At 46.2% G+C, this 20,420-nt stretch overlaps 1 protein-coding gene and 1 long non-coding RNA gene across 5 annotated transcripts in view; one reads left to right on the forward strand and one right to left on the reverse strand.

The window, feature by feature from the left end:
• The window catches only part of LOC135189789 (uncharacterized), a 122,724-nt gene extending 118,345 nt beyond the window's left edge, over positions 1–4,379 (forward strand). Inside the window, exon 5 of the long non-coding RNA XR_010308302.1 lies at positions 4,347–4,379. This is a non-coding gene — a long non-coding RNA (uncharacterized LOC135189789). The remainder of the gene's footprint in view (positions 1–4,346) is intronic.
• Positions 1–20,420, reverse strand: part of TOX (thymocyte selection associated high mobility group box) — a 232,783-nt gene that overhangs the window by 67,892 nt on the left and 144,471 nt on the right. The window lies entirely within an intron of this gene.

The following is a 20,420-nucleotide window of genomic DNA, read 5'->3' on the forward strand; positions in this document are numbered from 1 at the left end:
GGTTATCTGTGATGGAATCCTGTTGGTTCACTGAGGGTCACCTGTCCTATCTGCTTATCCCTGTAGGGCTAAGACTGGGACTTACCCAGAGATGGACAAGTCAGTCCATCTCTGACTTCCTGGACCCCAAGGTGAGGCACAAGCTGTGGCAGTGCCTTTAGTCTTCCTAGGAGCAAGCCACAGGCAGAGCCCCTCTGCAACCCAGCCCTTGGCAGAAACTCTCCCCATCAGTTTCTCCCTGCTAGCAGCAGCCCCTGGCTAAGCAAAGCTGCCTTGAACTTCAGGAGGTGCCTCACTGAGCAGAGACTGAGCTGGGAAGTGACAGCACCGAACAGGATCAGCTCTGGTCTAACTCAAACCACAAACATCACCAACCTAAACGACTTGAATATGCCACTGCACCTGGCCTGGCAAAAAGCGGTGACAAACCTCGACTGTGAAATCCTTCCCAGGCGTTTGAGGTGTTGTGTAGGATTGCAATTCCCTTTCTAAACTGCTATGAATTTCAAGTGTCAGCAGGATTTTGAGATTTCCCTACAAAGACTCCATAAATTAAACCCTCCAGAGGGCACTGAACAGTGGAACAGAAGACAGTGAGTAACCCTGCTACTAAATCACCGGAATCACAAGTGGAAAGAAACCAACATCTGTTCTCCTATAGGTATGAATGGAAACAATGGGACTTAGTAAATGAGCATGGAAATATCTCCTTGAGAAGTAGTAGTATTAATCCACCAGCTTCAACTGAATAATCTCCTCCTAACACCTTAATACTAATAAGAAAATAAATTATCTGTTTAAATGGAACATTTAGCCTGCATTCAGCGCAGCCTTGTCATGTTGACACTGGTAAGTTAATAAACAAGTGGGTATTAAATGAGACTCCAGGAATGCACTACTTGAATCAGCTGAGGGGAAAATACATCTTCTTTTTTTTTTCACTCATCATTTTCAATTGTTAAAAACCTGTTAGACAGTGAGATCACAGTAAATACACAGCTCCAATATGCTCTAATTCTGTGCAATTTATGAGATTTAAGCAAATATCAGGGAGAGTTTTAATTTGGATCTCCCAACAGCCAGGCAGGATTATTGTGAGTGTAATAGTTTTATGTTCAAGTGGGATTCTGCTGTATTAAACTCTTTGTTAAACAAATCAGTCAAGCTCTCTCTCTGGAATTTTAATTTGCACCTTTGTAGATGTGCAGTGTTTCACTTTTAATGTTTGATTATCAGCACGTACTTGAAAGAGGTAAGATCTTACCACTTCATAGGAGGTTTCTTTCATTTTCACTCCAGCAGAATTATACTTCAGTCCCCAAAGGTGGCTGTTATTACCTTTAGTTATGTATCTCCCAGGGCAGTTTGCTTGCAGTGAAAAACCCTCTGCAAAAATGCTGCTGTCTTGTCAACTCTACTCAAATCTGATTTCTGTGAGGCTGCCAATGTTTGCTATCATGCTCACTGCAACAGCCCCATGCTTTACCAATAAGTCAATAGTGGTGCTCTCAGCAGCATCACCAGAATCAGTCTGGATACAGAAATGCAGGTCTAAAACTTCCATGACAAAGCAGCTCACCACAAGACCCTTCAGCTTTTTTAAACGCTGTCTCACTCTGATTACTCCCTGCCAAGGAGGCAGCACATAGATAAGTCATTTACCTCACTCTCAATTTCCTTTCCCACTCTAGTTCCAGTCCAGAACTTGAGACGCAATTCTAAGACAAGGACTTCTCCATGCTCCTGGCTCCACAGACATTCCTCTCAGCTGCCACTCAGCCTCAGCTTGCAAGATGCACACACATCCTTATCTGCCTTGACAGAAAGCTACAGGTTGCAAAGGACTCTGCACTCACACAGACCCCAGGACACTTAGCTCGTGATCTACTGATGGACCATGCGGCAGCAGCAGGGGAGAATCGCTCCTCGCCCAGATGTTCACCTGGAAATGGAACTATTTCTGTCAGTCAAGTGAGGTCTGAAGCCTTTTAGAAGATCGTTATTGCACTGTGTAAAAACAATTATGTCACTGTCTCAAGCATCACAAGAAAGACTAAAAGAATGTGGACTAACAAGAACCAACTGTTGGGCATCCTTATGGACTGCAAAACCAAGAAGTGAAGTTCTTGCTCTAACGCTCTGTAGAAGCCCAAGCCTTGGTCTCATACACCCAGAGGGATGCTCTGGATATTCTGGAACAGACAGGTCTCACTCCCTCTCTTTTAGCCTCTCTTTGTCTCACGTTCTACCCAGACAGTCCCAATTCTCAGAAAACATTGCCAATAAAAGATTAATCACAACTGATGTACTCCCCTTGCCTCAGCTTTGGTTTGCCTGTCTTGGCATTTTCCATTAAAATCCTTCCCTGCCAAAAATGCTCATCCAACTCTGGCTGCTGTTGAATGCCTGGAGAGTCTCAGTGGAAAATTAAACATCTCCTCACTCTTGGATGGGAGCCTACGAGGAGCATATTTTTAGCACAGAAACAAATAGTGAATGTTAGGTATGAATGTGCAATGGCTTCTGACCTTCTCAGACACAGCCACCACGCCGTGTGGGAAGGGAGAAGGCAAGCTGCTGCTGAGAAATCCACAAGGCCAACTCCAAACCTCTCCTTTTAGTCACTGCAGATTGGGCTCAAACTTTCCTCCAAAGGTAAAACCAAGTTTATGTCCCAGCTAATGTCACTCTTAATTAGAGAGGAGTAATGGCATAGCTTACATAAGATTTTATTCCCAACTTCAAAAGGAGCTGCCCAGGTTTGTTTGGCATCTTTACTTTGAAGAAAATGTCTTTTATTACTTCTTTTAGTACAAGGCATTAAAATCAAATATCTCCTGTAGCAAAACGATTCAAGTCTCTGGAACTCAAATAATTTTCTAATAAAAAATGCATGAGACAAATAAATGCACTTTATGTTCCACAAGAAAAGGCAGTTTCAACAGGCTAATGCTCAGAGAAAATTCATTTTATCAACCAGCCATTTCATTCTTTGGTGCTGTTACAAGCTCCTCGCCGTTGCTAAGCAACCATAATTCATCGTACCTTTTAATGGATACTCTGCTACTGCTGAGAACATTAAGGTGAAGAGAATAAATGCCTTGGGTGAATCTTGAAATCTTTCATTATGCATGTCATTCTATTTCTGTAATGCTATAATGCTGAAATGTTTCTGTGGCAGGAAGTTGAGTTGCAGTAATTGCATATTCCACTCGTATATGTTTTGTAAGCAGAGCAGCACGTACTTGTCTAAAATGAGCTATTTCTAACATGATTGAAATTGGACTTTTCTACTTCTAAAGGTAGTAAATAAATCTGAGGGGAAGGGGGGGAAAAAAGGAGAGGGGGGAAAAGAAAGGAGAGGGGGGAAAAATAAAGGAGAGGGGGGAAAAATAAAGGAGGGAGGAAAATAAAGGAGAGGGGGGAAAATAAAGGAGAGGGGAAAAATAAAGGAGAGGGGGGAAAATAAAGGAGGGGGGAAAAAGGAGCGGGGGGAAAAAGGAGCGGGGGGAAAAAGGAGCGGGGGGAAAAAGGAGAGGGGGGAAAAAGGAGAGGGGGAAAAAAAGGAGAGGGAAAAAAAGGAGAGGGGAAAAAAAGGAGAGGGGAAAAAAAGGAGAGGGGAAAAAAAGGAGAGGGGAAAAAAAGGAGAGGGGGAAAAAGGAGAGGGGGAAAAAGGAGAGGGGGAAAAAAGGAGAGGGGAAAAAAAGGAGGGGGGAAAGGAGAGAGGGAGAAAAAAAAAAAGGAGAGGGGAGAAAAAAAAAAAAAGGAGACTGGGGAAAAAGGGAGAGGGGAGGGAAAAAAAGAGTCTGGAGTAAAATATCTTGAAATTTCCAGCGAGAGTGACAAAATCCTGTGGCATAAATTGAAAGCAATCCAACAGGCTTGATTGCGATGCAGAGTGGTGTGTGGATAGATGGCAGGCAATTGAAAATGCAAAACCCACAATAAAGCAGCCATAGATCCTCTGCAACTTGCATCTTTTTCACAAGGCTTGACAGCCAGAGACAGATACACGTGTGCCAGATCAGGCACATCTCTGTGTTATTAAACCAAACCTCAGGTTTCAGCTGAATGCAAATGATGAGTATGATGATGTGCATTTCCCACCTCGTTGTTCAGGGCCTTTTCTCCTCTGGAGAAACATTTCCTTACAGCAGCAGGAAGGCAATTTCACAATTAGGTTGGTATCTTGCAAGTAAATGGTAAAGGCATTATAAGGCAAAACACAGCACTCAGATACTTTCAGTGATGGATTGCACTATGAAACCCTAAGGTGGATTTGGTTTAGGGGTTCAGCCTTAATTTCTGATCCTGATCATCTTCTCTTTCACTCTTGTTTATATCAGGTGATGTGCTCTGAGAAGTGCAGCTACACTCAGGTAAGACATAAATGAGTTTTTCCTTGATCCAAACATTAGAGTCAGGTTTGCCTTTTACTTACGTTAGAAAGAACACAATTAGCCTTGGAGGGGAAAAGTGTATCAAGTTTCTCTAAGTACCTTTTAACTTCACTTTCCTCTTTACATGCCTGGGCTTGTCATTGGAAATGCTAAGTGACAAGCAACAGTCACAGAATCACAGAACTTTAGAGGTTGGAAGGGGCCTCCAGAAATCACTGAGACCAAGCTCCCTGCCGAGGCAGCATCACCCTGGGTAGTTTGCACAGGAACACATCTCTTCCTCAACCATTAACAACACATCCCCACCTGAAGCTGGTGGTCTCAAATGCATCTTGAAGCTGCATGGGCAGTAAAACTGGGTTGGGAAGAGAGGACCACGAGGACAAAGCTGGTCTAGGTTGCATAAGGAGCAGCTGAGGGAACTGGGGTTGTTAACCTGGAGGAAAAGGAGGCTGAGGGAAGACTTTCTCACTCTCTACTACTCCCTGAAAGGTGGTTAGAGCCCGATGGGGTTGAGACTCTTCCCTCAAGAAACAGTCAGTAGGGCAAGAGGAAGCAGCCTCAAGTTCCTTTCTCCCTCTTCATGCAATCAGAGAAACATCCAGGTTGGAAAAGACCCTCACAGGATCACCAAGTCCAAGTCTTCTCCTTCCCTCCTTATTTTCTTCTGTCTACTACTGACAACTGGAACTGCAGAATCATTTTGGTTGGAAGAGACCTTTAAGACCATCAATTCAAACCATTATCTCACTCTACCAAGTTTGGTGCTAAACCATGGCCCTCAGCACCACATTTCTCTGCCTTCTAAACACCTCCCTGTCTTAGGTACAGCAATATGGTGAATGCTACCTCCATCTTTCAAAACAACATAGCACTTTCCCCTGAAACACTGAATTGCCAATCTGAGATATGCTTACAGCTGACCAGATCTATAGTTCCTAAAGTTCACAGAATCACAGAATCAATCAAGTTGCAAGAGACCTCCAAGCTCATCCAGTCCAACCCATCACTGAGCCTTGTCCAACCAACTAGACCATAGAATCATAGAATCAACCAGGTTGGAAGAGACCTCCACACTCATCCAGTCCAACCTAGCACCTAGCCCTATCCAGTCAATGAGACCATGGCACTAAGTGCCTCATCCAGGATTTTCTTCAACACCTCCAGGGATGGCAACTCCACCACCTCCCTGAGCAGGTGCCATTCCAATGGCAAATCACTCTCTCTGTGAAGAACATCCTCCTGACATCCAGTTAGAATCACAGAACCATAGAATTGAGCAAGTTGGAAGAGACCTCCAAGCTCATCCAGCCCAACCTAGCATGCAGCCCTGTCCAATCAACCAGACCATGGCACTAAGTACCCCAGCCAGGCTTTTTTTGAACACCTCCAGAGATGGTGACAAGTTAAGACAATTAAGCCTAGGTAATTTCACATTTCCTCTGGTGCAAAGCTCCTTGGGCCAGCACCTTGCTGTTTGAGCAATGAAAACAACCAACTGCATCAGGAACAGTGTGGCCAGTAGGACAAGGGAGGTTCTTCTTCCCCTGTACTCAGCACTGCTCAGGCCACACCTTGAGTACTGTGTCCAGTTCTGGGCCCCTCAATTCAAGAGAGATGTTGAGGTGCTGGAAGGTGTCCACAGGAGGGTGACAAAGCTGTTGAGGGGCCTGGAGCAGAGCCCTGTGAGGAGAGGCTGAAGGAGCTGGGGGGGTGCAGCCTGCAGCAGAGGAGGCTGAGGTAGCTGGGGATGTGCAGCCTGGAGAAGAGGCTCAGGGAAGACCTCATTGCTATCTGCAGCTGCCTGAAGGGAGGCTGTAGCCAGGTGGGGAGTGGCCTCTTCTCCCAGGCAACCAGCAATAGAACAAAGGGACACAGTCTCAAGTTGTGCCAGGGGAGGACTAAGCTGGATGTTAGGAGGAAGTTGTTGTCAGAGAGAGTGATTGGCATTGGAATGGGCTGCCCAGGGAGGTGGTGGGGGCACAGTCCCTGAAGGTCTTCAAGAAAAGCCTGGATGAAGCACTTAGTGCCATGGTCTGGTTGACTGCATAGGGCTGGGTGCTAGGTTGGACTGGCTGATCTTGGAGGTCTCTTCCAACTTGCTTGATTCTATGATTCTAAGCCAAGCAAGATGATACTCAACATCACTTATCAAAGTGAGATGAGAACAGCAAGCTGAGACCTAACCACTGGAAGGTCACAGCCAATAACATTTCTGCAAATAGCAAGGGGCTGCAGAAGTATCAAATGCAAAGTGCTGTTTGCTGGGGAACGTTGCTAGAGCTCTACGTCAGGTTACAAAGTGTTTAATTGTGCGCCCGCTCTAATAACACCATCTGATGGAGCGAGGAGCCGCCGTGCTGATCGCAGTTACAATCTGTCACGCTGCATATTTATTTACACTTTGGTTTCCTCAAACCATAAGATAAAAAAGGGAAACTCTATTCAGCTTGTCAGCAAACTATAATTATTGTGTATCCTTCTGTCGGTTTCTGCATAAAACTTTTGGGTCTAAAACGGAGCTAATTATAACTACAGCAACATTTTCCTTGCTTTCCCTCCTTCCCCCAGCCCTCCCCTCTCTTCTTACCTCCTTCATCAGTGAAGGCTTTGTTGCAAACTCAGGAGGAAAAAACTTCTTCTAAGTAGGCAATGTTTATTTGATCTCTTCTGTCCCAAGTTATTGTTAGAATACAAAGACAATCTTCAGTGTAGATGTTCATAGAATCGAGCAGGTTGGAAGAGAGCTCCAAGCTCAGCCAGTCCAACCTAGCACCCAGCCCTGGCCAATCAACCAGACCATGGCACTAAGTGCCCCAGCCAGGCTTGGCTTCAACACCTCCAGGGACAGTGACTCCACCACCTCCCTGGGCAGCCCATTCCAATGCCAATCATAGAATCAACCAGGTTGGAAGAGAGCTCCAAGCTCAGCCAGGCCAACCTAGCACCCAGCCCTGCCCAATCAACCAGACCATGGCACTAAGTTCCCCAGCCAGGCTTGGCTTCAACACCTCCAGGCACAAAGACTCCACCACCTCCCTGGGCAGCCCATTCCAATGCCAATCACTCTCTCTGCCAACAACTTCCTAACAACATCCAGCCTAGACCTCCCCCGCCACAACTCATGCTGTGTCCCCTTGTTCTATTGCTGGGTGCCTGGCAGAAGAGCCCAACCCCACCTGGCTACAGCCTCCCTTCAGGTAGCTGTAGACAGCAATGAGGTCTGCCCTGAGCCTCCTCTCCTCCAGGCTGCACACCCCCAGCTCCCTCACTGTTCTTTATGGCAGTCACCTTCCTAGCAAAGCCATGGGATTAGGACTCTGTTAAGGTTTTTTCTGCTTTGGCATTAACGTCTCGGAATATGAGCTGAGGAACTCTTTCCAAGTATATCATGTAGCTCATCTTCTACAAAGTCTATTTATTGTAATTTATAACCCTTCACAAGAAACAATTTGCCAGACAAACAAGAAATGAGTCCAACTGTCTGAACACCAGTGCATATATCAACCAGTTACAGAAATTACATCTCACAGAGAGGTCTATTAAATCATCCAGCCCAGCTCCCAGCCACTGCAGCTTCTCCTGTACGTTCCTGTTCCACTGCTTTAACACTACCTGGCAGACTATTGGGATGACATTACAGGGTTTGTTTGGTTTGGTTTTTTATCCCATCCTTCAGCCATCCTTTACTTTCATCCTATTACTTGCAGTGCCATAAGTATCAAACCCCTCCATTCCTTCAGCCTAACTTTCTAAGTAATGGATGATGATAAATAAACAGAACATTGAAAAGCTGCACATAAACAATTTCACAGCTGAACCTTCAGGAAGAGTTATTTTGTTCTCTGCAGGTTATGGGCTAACACAATCTGGATCATGATTACATGCTAATAAGATTTAGGAAAAGCTGATTATTTTTCTACTGTTTCTTAAATGGTCAAGTCAGCTGTGAACCAAAACAGTCTGAGTTAATATACATCCCCCTGATTATTTATGTTCTAGCTGCTCCATCAACATCAATTACTTACCCTTCATTCTTAGCTAAATATACATATTATAAACACAAATATACACATATATAAGCACATTAAAAACCCCAAATGAAGCCCAGCTAGAAAGATGAAATGCTCTGCATTAATCCCCACTGCCTGCTGAGGTTTATATATGCAGTGAAGTAAGTGAAATTTTAAGGTTGAGGACCTGTACCCAGAGCTTGCCTGAGGAGCCTGCAAGTTGCTGTTGCAGGAATTCTCTACAAAACATTAGACAAATACCTGTCAGAAATGACAAATGTATGGAGCATGTTGCTTTCAGGCAGATGACCTTTTCAAGTCCCTCCTTGGACTAGAACCTTGGAGCTCCTCCTGGACCAGTTGCTGCAGTTCGCTAAGTAACACAATGTTAAGGCTGCCCTGAGCTGGGATCTAAGAGGTCAAAGTTACTCATGTAATGTTCTCCTGCAGCACAGCTTTGCTGCACTCTATTTAGTTATATGGTAACCAACATGATAAAAATCATTGCCAAACAGCACAGCAGAGGCCTGGAACACAAGGCCTATGAGGAGAGGCTGAGGGAGCTGGGGGTGTGCAGCCTGCAGAAGAGGAGGCTCAGGGCAGAGCTCATTGCTGTCTGCAACTACCTGAAGGGAGGCTGTAGCCAGGTGGGGTTGGGCTCTGCTGCCAGGCAGCCAGCAACAGAAGAAGTGGACACAGCCTCAGTCTGTGCCAGGGGAGGTCTAGGCTGGGTGTTAGGAAGAAGTTGTTGGCAGAGAGAGTGGTTGGCATTGGAATGGGCTGCCCAGGGAGGTGGTGGAGTCTCTGTGCCTGGAGGTGTTGAAGCCAAGCCTGGCTGGGACACTTAGTGCCATGGTCTGGTTGATTGGCCAGGGCTGGGTGCTAGGTTGGACTGGATGAGCTTGGGGATCTCTGCCAAACTGGTGATCTTTGATCATATTTGGTGCTTCTGTGCTCCACAACCTCCCTGGAGGTGTTCAGGACCAGGTTAAGGAGCCCTTGAGCAACCTGTTCTAGTGGAAGGTGTCCCTGCCTATGGCAGGGGATTGGAACTGGCTGAACTTTGAGGTCCCTTCCAACCTAAACCATTCTATGATGATGGGTCCCAGAACACAGTCATCTTCTTGCTCTCCCTCCAGATCTGCCTCCATCAGCTTGAGACTCATCTGTTTGAATTTTCTGAATTACAGTTTATGGGGTTTTTAATAAAGCAAATGTCTTTGTATTCTACAACACAGTGCTTGGCAGAGATGAGGGCCTGATATTGCAAATACCTCATTATGCTGTTATTAGCACATTTCCTTCTCAGCTAATTAGTGACTACAAAGCTCTCCAAGACAGAAGAAAGGTGCTGCAGGAGCTCTGAGCACCCCCAGCAGGATTTTATTTCAAATGCTGGAGTTTATTTTCTTCTGGGAAAAAAAAAAATAACACTTGCAGAAGTTCTGCCACACTGTACCCTCTGTCAGGCAACTTAAGCTGCACTTACTGTTCGGATCAGCACTAAGCCTATTGCACTACACACTTTTTATGCTACTTCATAAGAAAGGAGAGTGTAATAAAATTCATTAAACTGAGATCCCACACTTGAGTATTAGGCCACATGTAGGAAACTGAAGCTGAGTTAATCTCTGAAGTTCTTTATGTGTGTATGAAGGTGATCTGAAAGTGTATTAGAGGAGAAGTCCCATCTCAAACTGAAAAAGAGATCCCTTCTCATCAGGGGCCTGATCCTGTAAATCCTCCTTTGTTAAAGGACCAGAACAGATAATTTCAAATGCCTTTTGTTTGGGTGTTTTATTCTGCTTTTGGATTGGGTTTTTGGTTTGGTTTCTGGTTGGTTTGTTTTCAGCTTAGATCACTTTTATAAGGGTGAAGTGAAAGCAGCTGTAGCCCAACATCACCACTGTGAGGAACTGGAATTGCAAGAGATGAAGCAGCCTCATCCTGTCATCCATTAGCTATGACTGATGTTCAAGCAAAGCCTGGATGGGGCACTTAGTGCCATGGTCTGGTTGATTGGCCAGGGCTGGGTGCTAGGTTGGACTGGATGAGCTTGGAGCTCTCTTCCAACCTGGTTAATTCTATGACATCTCATAGATAGAATAGGAGGGATTAGAAGTGACTTCTGGAGGTCAGTGAGTCCAACCCCCCTTCCAAAGCAGAACCACCTAGGGCAGGTCACACAGGAATACCTCCAGCCAGCTTTTGAAAGTCATCAGCAGCCAGGCTACCTCCTTTACCAGCTCAAATAGCAAAGCTCCCTGTTATTACAGTTACCAACTGCCAGGCTCTGCCACACCACTCATAAGCCAGGGATCTGGTGAGAACCGTCTGTGATGCAACCATGTGGGGGACATTGGCTAAAGCTGATGACAGGCTTCAGTCTCTGCCCAACATCCAGTGTGGGAAGCAAAGGGACCTTGCAGCTGCTGCATCCTGACTTTTACATTCCCTTTCCAGCAGAGGGCTTCAGCGCTTAGCAGTGTGTGCTACACTCCTACATCAGATCTGTACTTCCATCTGGACGTGTGCAGGCACCCTGAGCACTGCAGTGCACACCAGCTCCAGCTCATCACTACCTGGAACATCTCTTTTGTCTCTTTTGCCTCCTTGAAGGTAGCTGAAATGGGAACGTTGTACACACTGATATATAAGATAAACTGTGTTGATTCTGCTCAGCTGACTGCAGGTGGAAAGGGTTCATTTTTGGGGGGTTGTGATTGGAAAACACACATAAGCATGCCTCAGAGGTGTCCTTCACTCCATCACACTTCTTGATGCCTCTACACACTTTTAAGTCCCTTCGTATAACTGCACCCACCTCTGGTATGCACCAAAAGTTAATGAAGAACATTCATTTTCACATCTTTATGCTCCAAATTAGAGGCAGCAGCATGCATAACACAGGCCATTAAAAGCTGTTCAGAGGTAAGTGAGGTTGCAGAGACCCTAAGTGGCATACACGTGGAGGAAGCATTAGACTAGCAGGGGAGGTCAGGGCTTTACACTGTCCCCAGGGGATCCCAACGTGAGAAAGGCCATTTACAAAGTGCAGCTGTACAGACTTTGTGTAAATGAGGAGGGGAAAAAGCAGAGGCAGACATCAATCTAAAATGAATCTTCATGCCATTGAAAGGACATGGGAAGGAGGAGACATCCTCACACTAAGGACTTCATAATTGGCAAGAGAAAGAACAAGAATAAGGGGTAAAAGCAAGAAGTAGTTTTCTACTTATGACTATTTCTCCAAACCTCAAAACAACACTGAACAGATTTTTTTTTTCCCCTTCCTTCTGCTCAGTGGAAAATTCAAACCAGGATGCTGAAAGTTCTGTAAAACCATTAAAACCCTGTGGGACAAATCATGGGACCTCGTAAATGCCCTCAGAAAAATCAAGAGAAGAGGTTTTCTCTCAAAGTGAATTAAAAATTTGGCTAAGTATCTACAACTCTGCATAGGCAAGACCAGATGAGGCAAATCAGACTCTACCCTAGCAGGTGACACCAGTGTGAAGCTCTGGGTTGTAGTGTCCCAGCCTTCAGCAGAGCCATGAACTTCTAGCACAGAAACCACAGCCCGACCTAAAGGCAGTGCATGCCACAGTGGGACTTTTTTCACCCACACAAGGAATTTTTCTACTCCCTGAACAAGATGGGATGGGACAATGGATGCAGGACAGCTCTATGAGGGATGTGCAGACTTCTCAACTGGTTTTGAGTCCCAAGGAATGCAAATGCCTGCAGTGAAATACTGAAACGGGTGGAGGGAGAGGCCACTCCACCTGACACACAAACTCCTTTTCACCTGCACTTGGGGCTTCTCCTTCCATTTTGTCTTCACAGAAGCACTTTCACAGTTTGAAAGCTATTTCATTCCTGCAGGGAGGTCATTCTGCCCCTGTACTCTGCACTGCTTAGACCACACCTTGAGTGCTGTGTTCAGTTCTGGGCCCCCCAGTTTAGGAGGGACATTGAGATGCTTGAGCGTGTCCAGAGAAGGGCGACGAGGCTGGTGAGAGGCCTTGAGCACATCCCTACGAGGAGAGGCTGAGGGAGCTGGGATTGGTTAGCCTGGAGAAGAGGAGGCTCAGGGGAGACCTTATTGCTGTACAACTACCTGAGGGGAGGTTGTGGCCAGGAGGAGGTTGCTCTCTTCTCTCTGGTGGCCAGCACCAGAACAAGAGGACACAGCCTCAAGCTGTGCCAGGGAGATTTAGGCTGGAGGTGAGGAGAAAGTTCTTCCCTGAGAGAGTCATTGGACACTGGAATGGGCTGCCCGGGGAGGTGGTGGAGTCGCCGTCCCTGGAGCTGTTCAAGGCAGGACTGGACGTGGCACTTGGTGCCATGGTCTGGCCTTGAGCTCTGTGGTGAAGGGTTGGACTTGATGATCTGTGAGGTCTCTTCCAACCCTGATGATACTGTGATTTTACTGTGATTTTTTCCCCCAAAGACTGAGTCTTCTGAAACATTCCAATACCTTGCTGCTCTCGACAGCTACACGCGCTGTTAACAGCGGCAGATTGAAGTCAATCTCTGCTGCTGAAGGCCCTGAGTGTCTGATGTTTCTGAGAGTTGTGTTTTCTCTATTTGCATACTCTATTACCTGTTTTGTTTGACACTTGCAGCTATGATGCTCCTTATGCATTAATCACTCCTGCGAGTGCTTCACGTGCAAGGCGCTGTATAATCTACCACCCGCCACTGAAGGCTTCCTCTCCTCACCACGTTCATCACATCCTAACCTGTGCCCATCTGCTTCAAGTCTAAAAACAATAATGATTATCAACTTTTTTCCCTCTCCCTGTATTTGTTTCTTTACTATAGCAGATAGATTCCTAGCAGGCAAGAAGTGAAAAAAAGAATCACCAAAGCATTTGTCCACCTGCAGACCAGTGCCAAGTGGCTCCCACAGGGCTCAGTGCTGACACCAGTGCTCTTTAACAGCTTTGTCAGTGACAGGGACAGAGGAATCAGTGCACCCTCAGCCAGTCTGCAGATGGCACCAAGGTGTGTGGCACAGGCAACTTGCTAGAGGGCAGGGACCCATCCAGAGGGACCTGGACAGGCTGCAGAGCTGTGCCCAGGCCAACCTCATGACATTCAACAGGACCTGGGGGTCTAGGGTGAGGAAAAGCACAACAGGAGCCTGCAGTGTGAGTGCAGCCCAGACACAACCCTGTGCTGGGCTGCAGCAAGAGCAGTGTGGGCAGCAGGGCAAGGGAGGGGATTCTGCCCCTTGGCTCTGCTCTCCTCAGACCCCACCTGCAGTCCTGTGTGCAGTTCTGCAGCCCCCAGCACAAGCAGCACATGGAAGTGTTGGAGCCAGGCCAGAGGAGGCCACCAAGATGTTGAGAGGGTTGCTCAAGGCCTCGTCCAACCTAGCCTTGAACACCTCCAGGGAGGTTGTGGAGCAAAGAAGCACCCAATGTGATCACATTTGCTCCACAACCTCCCTGGGCAACCTGTGCCAGTCTCTCACCACCCTCACTGCAAAGAGCTTCTTCCTAACATCCAGTTTCAATCTTCCCTCTGCCAGTTCAAACCCATTAGTCCTTGTCCTGTCATTACAAGACCTTGTCAACAGTCCCTCCCCAGCCCTCCTGTAGCCCACTTCAGATACTGGGAGACCACTCCAATGTCTCCTTGAAGCCTTCTCTTCTCCAGGCTGCAGACCCCCAACTCTCTCAGCCTGTCCTCACAGCAGAGCTGCTGCAGCCCTCTGAGCATCTTCATGGCCCTATCACTGTTAAAAATAGATTCCTTGTTGCCACTCTGCTTTTACACTGCTGTAATTTCTAGATGGCTGAGGGTTTTTTTGGCAGCATGGTGAAGAACATTCTATTAGCAGAGGTACAACATGCAAGTATTTACAAAACCTTGATTGAGTTACATCTTAATCAGCTCCTCTGCATATCCTTTCTGTTGTCTTTCTAATGACAAAAGAGTGCAGCAGACACCAGAAGTAAGGCAAGTTAAACATGATGTCCCAGAGGCCACGATGGAGGAAATCATCATCATTCTCCTGAAGACAACAAAGTGATGCCAAGTGACATCAGCTGAAGCTGTGGCTGTGCACGCCTCTGGCCGGGCTGTTGGACAGCAGTCAGGCTCACTAGTGTCACACTCTGCCACACAAGGCTCACTGCAGTGAGAAAATGCAGCTTCTAAGCCAGGGTGGTTTGGGTGCTTTGTAAAAGGAAAAGAAAGGCAACCTGCAAGAATGTAAGGATGCCTAAATGGAGGAAAATAAACCCCACAACCCATACTTGAACACAAGATGTTCCATGACCTTAGCTTTATGATTTGGTGGTTCTGATGGCGATAACTCACAGCAATAAAATTTGGGGCAGCAGCAGCTCTGTGTAGCAGAACAGTAAATTTTGATGTAAACTGAAGACCTGAGCCTGGTAATGAGGCACAAATGTGAAGTATTCACCAGAGACTAAAGCTATCTCCTACCACTGCCATGCCACACAGGGCAGGGAAAAAAAGCATCCGAGCCTGAGTCAAACCTCACCACTTAGCTTAGAAGGGGCAAATCTTTTGTTCTGTTATGGAAATGACTTCTCTTGTCAGAAACAAAAGTTTCTGTTTGACTCAGTAGTTTTCACCAACACATAAAAGTGCCAAAAGAATGAAATAAATTAGAAAATTCAACCGTGTAAGGTCAGCCTCGAGATGAGTCATGAATGCTGAGTTTAAACTAATGTGTGTGTAACAAAATCTCTTAAACACAGCCCAGCTACAGCAACAGTATCCTGCACTGGATTTATTAGCCACTGTACTGTGAGTGAGAAATACTAGCTTCCTTCTACCTGAGATGAATAGCTAAAGGCAAAAGGCAAGGAGGAGAGGGGGGGAAAAAGGCAGAGGCAAGGAGGAGAGGGGGGGAAAGGCAGATGCAAGGAGGAGAAGGGGGGGAAAAAGGCAGATGCAAGGAGGAGAAGGGGGGGAAAAAGGCAGATGCAAGGAGGAGAAGGGGGGGAAAAAGGCAGATGCAAGGAGGAGAAGGGGGGGAAAAGGCAAAGGCAAGGAGGAGAAAGGGGAGAAAAGGCAAAGGAGAGGGAGAAGGGGAAAAAAAAGGCAAAGGAGAGGGAGAAGGGGAAAAAAAAAGGCAAAGGAGAGGGAGAAGGGGAAAAAAGTCAAAGGAGAGGGAGAAGGGGAAAAAAAGGCAAAGGAGAGGGAGAAGGGGGGAAAAAAGGCAAAGGAGAGGGAGAAGGGGGAAAAAAAGGCAAAGGAGAGGGAGAAGGGGGAAAAAAAGGCAAAGGAGAGGGAGAAGGGGGAAAAAAAGGCAAAGGAGAGGGAGAAGGGGAAAAAAAGGCAGAGGAGAGGGAGAAGGGGAAAAAAAAGGCAGAGGAGAGGGAGAAGGAAACAAGGCGAGGAGAGGGAGAAGGAAACAAGGCGAGGAGAGGGAGAAGGAAACAAGGAAAGGAGAGAGAGAAGGAAACAAGGAAAGGAGAGGGAGAAGGAAACAAGGAAAGGAGAGGGAGAAGAGGGAAAAAAGGGAAAGGAAAGGGAGAAGGAAACAAGGAAAGGAGAGGGAGAAGGAAACAAGGAAAGGAGAGGGAGAAGGAAACAAGGAAAGGAGAGGGAGAAGAGGGAAAAAAGGGAAAGGAAAGGGAGAAGGAAACAAGGAAAGGAGAGGGAAAGGAAACAAGGACAAGAAAGGGGGGAAAGAAAGCAAGGGAAAGGAGCTTCCTTTGCTGTTCTGCAGTGCCATATTTTGGTTACCATATTGCTCTCTCGTGAGCTGTGTATCCAAAAACACAATTCATGGAAAAAAATAGAATGCAATTGTTCAGGCTTTGATGAACTGGGGCATAATGTTAAATAATTATTCATTGCCTTTATTCTTCTGTCAAAGTGTGCAGAAGGGGATGGAGGGGAAGAAGAGAAAAGCTTTTTATTGCCTTTTTTTTTCCACGAGGACACGAGCCTTTGTGGCACGCATTTTACTTGCAACTGATGCTTCTATTATTCCACATCTGAATAATTACAGCTGACATCATCTACTCTTCCGTGTCCTCCAAGCCCCTCAGTCCACTCTGACATATTTTGTGCATTACATGAAATGAAATACCTCAAGATTCTGAAAATATTTATTTTAGGAGCAGCAGTGAAAGAGTCTGTAATCACATTTTCTGCTCGCCTTTGAAAGCAGCATTATTCAATGTGCCAGTGGTCTCTTTTCCATAAGAGCAGCAGATTAGAAATTCATGCTGCTCTAATATAGCTGAATTCATTGATGTGCTGCACTCCCTGGAGACCTAAAGAAACAGGGGTGGGTATTTTTTTTTTTGCTTCAGTTTCATATGTCCTGCACATTACCTACTGATGTGGTGGTTGTCAAAACAGGGGCAGGGTAGCCTTTGAATTCAAAGCGTGCCTGGACTGGAGGACTGAAAGGGACAATGAGCCCGAGTCTGTGCTGCCTTTTGTTGCCAGCACAAGGAAAGCATTTGGGAAACAAATCCCTTGATTTTACTGCTTTTTAACATCCTTTCCATTTTAAAGTGCCAACCCTGGAATTTGAAGCATTTCAAGGAATTAAAAATCTCTTCTTTCTGGTCAGTTTTCTACAGTACAGCATACAGAGTTCTCCTCTGCCTCTACTCTGCCCTGCTGAGACCTCATCTTGAATACTGCCTTCAGGTTTGGGCTCCCCAGTTGAAGAGGGACAGGGATCTGCTGGAGAAGGTCCAGCAAAGGGCTAGGAGGATGATGAGGGGACAGGAGGGCATGGGTGATGAGGAGAGGCTGAGGGATCTGGGGCTGCTCAGTCTGGAAAAGAGAAGGCTGAGAAGAGATTTGATAAATGCATATAAATATTTGAGGGCTGGAGAGGAGCAGGGGGACAGGCTCTGCTCACTGCTGCCTGGGATTGGAGAAGGAGCAATGGGTGTAAGATGCAGCACAAGAGGTTCTGCCTCAACACAAGGAGGAACTTTTTTACTGTGAGGGTCACAGATCATTGGAACAGGCTCCCCAGAGAGGTTGTGGGTGTCCTTCTCTGGAGACTTCCAAGGCCTGTCTGGATGTGTTCCTCTGTGATCTGTGTTTGTGTTATCCTGTTCTGGCAGGGGGGTGGGCTCCATCTCCTTGAGTCCCTTCCAACCCCTGGCATCCTGTGAGCCTGTGATCATGAGCCACATTTTCACAAAGATCAGCACAAGATTACCAATGAAAGCATTCCAAAAAGAGTGGGCTTGGGTTTTTTTTTCCCCCCTCTCTATGCCAAACCTGCACTGTGCTTCTTAAGTGGGTTTCTTGAGGAGAGGGAAGCAATCATCTACAGGACAGAGTAAAGCAGCTGAAATGTCTACAATCCTGTTGCTAAAATGAACAGAGGGAAAGTAATTTTATAGAATATATCCAAAAGTATTTTGAGATCTATTCTATAAATAATAAATCTATCTCCCAGGGATGGTAAATACATGCATTTGTTTGCAAATGTTGGAAAGGCATTTCCTGCACTCCTTGGAATTTCAAGGCAGTTAATGCAAATAGCTGAAACTGCACCAAATCTACACAGAGCCATCTTCAGCTGCAGCACATCAGGAAAAATGAACATGCCTACAGGACAGGCAGGTTTAGGTTGGACATTAGGAAAAGGTTTTTCAAGGAGAGAGTGGTCAGGGAGTGGAATGAGCTGCCCAGGGAGGTGGTGGAGTCACCCAGCCTGGATGTGTTTAAGGGTGGTTTGGATGTGGTGCATATGGATGTGGTTTAAGGTGAATCTTGTAGAGTTTTAGGTTGGACTTGGTGATGCTGAGGGGCTTTGCCAGCCTGCATGTTGCTGTGCTTATGTGACCATCTGTCCATCTTTGTTAAACAGCTTGATATATATTTAATTGGAGTCACTTAAGGAGCAGGGATGAAAGTCATGTCTACTTTGAAACAGGACTTCAGAGAGCTCACAGAACGTTAAGGGGTTGGAAGGAACCTCCAAAGATCAAGTCCAACCCTGCTGCCAGAGCAGGATCACCTAAAGTAGGTCAAACAGGAACACATTGAGGTGGATTTTAAATGTCTCCAGAGAAGGAGAGTCCACAACCATTCTGGGGCAGCCTGCTCCAGGGCTCTGTCACACTCACAGTGACAAAACTCCTCCTTATGTTCACATGGAATCTCCTCTGCTCCAGCTTGTACCCATTGCCCTTTGTCCTACTGTGCTAGTTTGAAGCTAGCTAGAATGTTCTGGTGAGAAGAACTAGATTACAGGCTGTGAAAGGGGAACAGTGGTGATGTCTATTTCACTCATAGGCTTGCTGAGAGGTATAAGAATCCAAACACAGATAAGGCACTTCTGCTTGGGAGCTCCGAGCTGCATTTCTCTCTGTAGCCTCTCTGATTAATCCACTTTGCTTCCTAACCCCCTGGCCGAACCTCCATTCTTCCTTGGGACTGGGGTAAGGTTGAGAGGGGTGGGAGAAGGTGGAAGGGTGGTTGGGAGCCCCTCCTGGGGACTCAGGTTTCTGGGAGGGCTGTTGTGTTTCTGTATTACCTTTCACCTTGTCTATTTCTGTACATAGCTGTACATACTGTAAACCTCTGCTTGTACGTTGAGCTAAGCTGTAAATATAAGCTTCATTCAAATTTCCAGAGCTGGCTGAGTCTAGTCTGGGTGATTTCCAAATTGGGGGGGAGAAGCTAACACCCTAACCACTACCCCTACCATTGGACATCCCTGAGCAGAGCCTGGCTGCATCCTCCAGACAGTCACCCTTCACAGTCATAAACATTAAAGAGGTCACCCCTCAGTGTCCTCCTCTTCAAATTAAAGAGACCCAACCCCCACCTGTGGCTGACCATGCCAGGGCTGTTCCTACCACCACATGTCACATTCTGTACAAATGCCCTGGTCTTGTGAATCCTCAATCCCCAGACACAAGGAGCATCTAAAGCAAGGTGTGACAGCACAGCAGAAACCAGCATCTGTGTCACCCGAGCAGAGCACAGCATCAGACAAACACAGAAGCCAGCAAATGGACTGACAGCAGAGTAAATGAGAAAGAGAAAGTTTAGTGATTTCTCTAAGTATTTCTTTGTTCCTTTTAAAGTAGCAGGGGTGCAACAGGACCTCCAACCAATCCAAACAACTTCAAAAGAAGGTTAACTCCAAATGTAAGTATCAGGCACAGTAAATGGCAGTAGGAAATTTTCATCTCCCAGCACTGAAAAAAAAAAAATTCAGAAAGAATTCCCACAGTGTGGAAAAAATCTGTAAGAAGTTGATCCCTAATAAGAATTCACTCAGCTGGTAGTGGGCTCTCATTGTGTGTGTGTGTTTAAGCACCTCCACAGAGGAGAACTCTTGCAGAGCTTGGGGCAAATCCTGCAATCCTCACTCAAAAGGATTTCAGCTGCAGCTCGCAGGGAGAGCTGCACAGCAAGAGACCAGGACTTCTCACGGGGGGAGTTTTGAAGGGGGCTTATGAGGAGTGCATCCTCAATTCTCAATCTGTCCAAAAATCACAGGAATCCCCATCTGAAAACGTCTGCCACTTGAGATGAAAGGAAAATTCAGAGTATAAGCTCTCTTCCTACTTTGTTCTGAGCTCACTGTCTCCTTTCTCTCATTCAGCTAGCATTAATTAATGACTGGTCTGTAAACACACCAACTGAAAACACTCATCAGTTCTAACAGACAAAAACTAAAGACTTATTGCTAAAACACAGGCTAAAATAGACCAAATCCAGAGGCCTGCTGCATTGCAGCTGAATTTGTCCCAGCACAAGTCCAATTTGCTGAAGATAAGAAATTAATTAGGGATAGAGAACTGCCAACAGATTCATTGCTAAGAATAACTTTTCTTAAAGTACTCATGAGTGCCCTGAAAAACAAAGTGAGGTGCAGCTTCCAAACACACTAAGTGCCAGTTGATACACCAGAAACATGATGGCACCAAGGGTTTAGATAGACTGGAGGAACTTACACATTCTTTTCTGTGTGAGGCAATACAAAAGTGATGTGGGCAAGCACTTGTTAAATGGAGCCCAGCTT

This window comes from Pogoniulus pusillus, chromosome 34, assembly GCF_015220805.1.
Source record: "Pogoniulus pusillus isolate bPogPus1 chromosome 34, bPogPus1.pri, whole genome shotgun sequence".
NCBI classification, from domain to species: Eukaryota; Metazoa; Chordata; class Aves; order Piciformes; family Lybiidae; genus Pogoniulus; species Pogoniulus pusillus.